Source organism: Orycteropus afer, unplaced genomic scaffold (genome assembly GCF_000298275.1).
Source record: "Orycteropus afer afer isolate SDZICR_OR568_19922 unplaced genomic scaffold, OryAfe1.0 scaffold00184, whole genome shotgun sequence".
NCBI classification, from domain to species: Eukaryota; Metazoa; Chordata; class Mammalia; order Tubulidentata; family Orycteropodidae; genus Orycteropus; species Orycteropus afer.
Genome location: NW_006921771.1, coordinates 3,512,675 through 3,517,489, shown reverse-complemented (window position 1 = coordinate 3,517,489; position 4,815 = coordinate 3,512,675). Strand labels below are relative to the sequence as shown.

At 37.4% G+C, this 4,815-nt stretch overlaps 1 protein-coding gene across 1 annotated transcript in view; it reads right to left on the bottom strand.

Moving 5' to 3' along the window:
• Window positions 1–4,815, bottom strand: part of CD96 (CD96 molecule) — a 165,933-nt gene that overhangs the window by 63,533 nt on the left and 97,585 nt on the right. The gene's annotated exons all lie outside the window — the stretch shown is intronic.

Below are 4,815 nucleotides of genomic sequence, written 5' to 3'. Positions count from 1 at the left end.
ATATTATATTAATATATTGTGGTTAGGTGAAAGTTTACAGAGCAAATTGGTTTCCATTCAACAATCCATACACACAGTTTGTTTTATGAAATTGTTGCAACCCCAACAATGTAACAGCACTATTCCCACTTCCTCCCTGTGTTTACCATTTCCCTTCATTCTTCTTTCCTTTTCCTTCCTGTCTTCAGAATGTTAACCCCATGCAAATACAGCCCTTTTGATGTTTGATTGTTCTAAGGAGCAAGTTCCTCCCTGGTATTATTCACCTTATAGGCTTGTTTATCATTAGACTGAAAGTTAAGCATGGGGGTAAGTTTAGATCCAGGCTTGAAGTGTGTCTAAAAGTCATAGTCTCAGGGGTTTTATCAGCTTCTAAAGTGGGAGCTCTGGTAGCATAGTGGCTAAAGCCACTTGCCTGCTAAACAGAAGGCTGGCGTTTCAAACCCACCAGCCACTCCTCGGAAGGAAGGTTGGGTAATCCTACTTCCGTAGTGATACTGCCTCGGAAACCCAAGGAGGGGTTGCTATGAGTCAGGGCCGACTCGACTGCACATAACAACAACAACAACAAAGTGGCTGGTGGGTTTGAACCACTAGTCTTCTGGTTAGCAGTCAAATGCCTTAGGCACTACACCATCAGAGCTCCTGAATTATTAGGCTGAAAGTTAAGTCAATGGGGTTAAGTTTAGATCCAGGCTTAAAGTGAATCTAAAAGTCAGTCTCAGGGCTTCCATCAGTCTCTAGCAAACCAATAAGCCTAGTTTTATTTTTTTTATTTTTATGATTTTGAGTTTTGTTCCATATTTCGCCCACTCTACCTGTGATCTCCTGTTATGATCCTTTTCAGAGTGGTCAGGAGTGATAGCTGGGCACCATCTAATTCTGGTCTCAGGGTCATGGATGCTTGGATTCATGTGGACCATCAGTTTAGTTGTTTCCTTGAGTCTTTGATTTTTTTAATTTGTCTTTGCTCTGGGTAAGGAGAGACCAATAGCTGCACCTTAGCTGGCTCTCACAAGCTTTAAAGACCTTAGTTACTACTCTCCAAAGTAGGAGGTAGAACAATCGAATACTATGCAACATTGAAAAATAATGATGGATCTGCAAAACACCTTGTAATATGGATAAACCTACTGGACATTATACTGATTAAGATTAGTCAATCACAAAAAGACAAATACTGTATGACACTACTACTGTAAAAAGTCAAGAAAAGGTTTACACACAGAAATATTGAAGGTTACCAGTGGTGGGAGGGGGAAAAATGATGACATAAAAGAGTTGAACAAAAGATTTCAAAGGACAGCTAGAGAAGACAAAATAAAGTATAATAATGAAATGTGCCAAGATCTGGAATTAGAAAGCCAATAGGGAAGGACATAGTCAACATTTCTCAAGCTGAAAGAACTGAAGAAAAATTTAAGCCTTGAGTTGCAATAGTGAAGGGCATTATGGACAAAATATTGAATGATGTGAGAAGCACCAGAAGAAGATGAAAGGAATATACAGTCACTGTACTAAGAAGAATTGGTCAATGTTCAATCATCAGGAGGTAACATATGATCAAGAACTCATGATATTGAAGGACAAAGTTCAAGCAGCACTGGAAGCATTGGCAAAAAACAAGCCTTCAGGAACTGACAGAATACCAATTGAAATGTTTCAACAAATGGATGCAGTGGTGGGGGGCGCTCACTTTTCTATGCCAGGAAATTTGGAGGATAGTTATCAGGCTGACTGACTAGAAAAGATTCATATTTTGCTCATGCCAAGAAAGATGATCCAAAAGAATGTAGAAATGTTTGAACAATATCATTAATATCATATATAAGTACAAATTTATAGAAGATAATTAAGAAATAGTTGCAGTAGAACATTAATAAAGATCTCCCAGAATTCAACCTCAATTCAGAAGAGGTTGTAGAATGAGGGATATCATTGCTGATGTCAGATGGATCTTGGCTGGAAACAGAGAATAACAGAAAGATGTTTCTCTATATTTTATTGACTATGCAAAAGCATTTGACTGTGTAAATCATAACATATTATGGATGGCATTTTGAAAAATGAGAATTCCAGAACACTTAATTGTGTTCATGCTAAACTTGTAAATAGACCAAGAGGGAGTCACTTGAAAAGAACAAGAGGATATCATGTGGTTTAAAATCAGGAAAGGTGTGTTTTAGGGTTGTATCTTTCTACCATACTTATTATTCTGTATGCTTAGCAAATAATCTGAGAAACTAGAGTGTATGAATAAGAACTTGGTATCAGCATTGGATTCATTAACAACCTGAGATATGCAGATGACACACCTCTGCTTGCTGAAAGTGAAGAAGACTTGAAGCACTTGCTGATGAAGATTAAAGACTACAGTCTGTAGTATGGATTACACTTCAACATAAAGAAAAAAGAAAATTCTCACAACTTAACCAATAAGCAACAACATGATAAATGCAGAACAGATTGAACTTGTCAAAGATTTCATATTACTTGGGGACTTCTGGTAAGATGGAGGACTAGGCAGACAAGCCACACAGACCCTCCTCAACAAAGAAAAGAGAAACCAATTGATAGAGATACAGAATATAATCCTGCAGCTCTGAGCTTTGAAAGAAAGTACACAGAAGTAGATAAGACACCAAGGAAAACCGGAATGAAAACTGAGTACAGAGACAGTCAGAGCAGTGGACTGTCAGTTTTTCTGATGGGACCAACAGCCTGAATATTTCTAAGTGGTATTGGGACCCGAGAATTGACCTAAAGATCGGCTCTGGTTGTCAAGGGCTGCAGGAATGACAGCACTGGTGGCCTGTGAATAGGAAGGGAAACAGCAAGGAGGGAGACAACGTGAGCTGTAGACTTTCCCCTATCCAGAGGGTGTAGCCATTTTGATTGTTTACATGTGGCAGCCATTTTAAATATGTAAAGTGACCAAGGCTGCAGCCATTTTGAATGTTTACAAGTGGTGGCCATTTTGGATATTTAAAGTGACCAAGGGCACAGTCATTTTGAATCTTTACAAGTGGCAGCCATTTTGGATTTTAAACTCCCAGCATTCTCATTTGGATTCCAGGGACTTAAGAATAAGCTCTGTTTGTCAAAGATGGCAGGGACATACGAGAGGCTGACAACAGGAAAGGAGACAGGTGGTAAGTGTATAAGTGTTGTCAACTAGTGAATAGAGGAGCATAGCACAGTACCCTGCTTACATGGATAACATATAAACAAAACAAAGAAAATGAAAATCATGGGCAAGTCACTCCAACATACAATCACCAATTAAATATAAACACAAAAATGTCACAATGCCTCAGAGGCAACAGACCATCATAGTCCACACAAAGAAGCAAGACAAAACAGGAGAAACAAGAGACCAGGATACAGACTCAAAACACATCCCTGAGGAAGACACAGCATTGGAATTCCCTGATAAGGAATTCAAAAGAATTATATTTAGGTATTTTCAACAAATTGAGAGGCAGATCAAGGAAAACACTGACAATGAGGAAAACACAGAGAAAATCCTACAACAATTTCAAAAGACAATACAAGAACAAAATGACAAAATAAATGAAAAATTAGAAATGATACAAAATCTACAGACAGAAATCCAGAAGATTAATATTAAATTTTCAGAAATAGATAAGACACTGAATGGGCAAAGGAATAGAACTGAATCAATGGAAGACAGAATTACTGAGATTGAAGGCAAATACCTGAATACTTCTTTGGAAAGGGATCAATCAGAAAAAAAGATCAAAACAAAATGATGAAAGCCTAAGGTTCATGTGGGATACCATCAAAAGGAATAACCTATGTGTAATTGGAATTCCAGAACAGGAAGACACAAATAAAATCACAGAGAAAATTGTCAAAGATTTGTTGGAAGGGAATTTTCCTGGTATAATGAAAGATGAGACTATATCCATTCAGGAAGTTCAATGAACCCCAAACAGGTTAGACCCCAAAAGAAAATCACCAAGACATATTATCATCAAACTTACCAAAACCAAAGACAAAGAAAGAATCCTGAAAGCAGTACAGGAAAAATGAAAAGTTACCTACAAGGGGCAACCAATAAAAGGAAGCTTGGATCTCAGTAGAAACCATGCAGGTGAGAAGACAATGGAATGGTATATATAAAACCCTGAAAGAGAAATATTTTCAACTGAGAATTATGTACCCAGCAAAATTATCCCTCAAATATTATGGTGAAATTGGGACATTTCTGGATAAGCAGAAATTAAAGGAATTTGTTAAAACTAGACCAACCTTACAAGAGATGCTAAAGAGAGTCCTTTGGACAGAGAAGCAACAACAGCAAACAACAACTGACTATTAACACACATGATGACATAACCCAGAAACAAACCCAGCTATGGAACTATACAAAGCAAATAAGCCTACAAGATTCTAAACAGGGAACCAGAAACATCATTTGACAAATGAGGATGACTACAAACCAAAAAGGGGGAAAAACTGTGTAGTTACAGAACTTCTAGATAGTAGGGAAGTCAAGACAACTACAAGATAGAATGGACTGTTCCAACTTGGGAAGAAAACTCCAAATCACCAGGTAACCTCAAAGAAAAATAATAAACCTTCACATCAAAATAAAAAAGAGGACCAGCACAGATATTTAGCAAATACTAAAACAATAACAATGAAAGAAGTGATAACATGATTCATAAACAAAAGGAGCTCAGCATAGAAAATGATATGGAACAAAGAAAACTGACACCACGAAAAAGCACATAACAAAAACGACAGCAACAAATTCATATTTGCTGATAATTAATGCTATGCAGCACT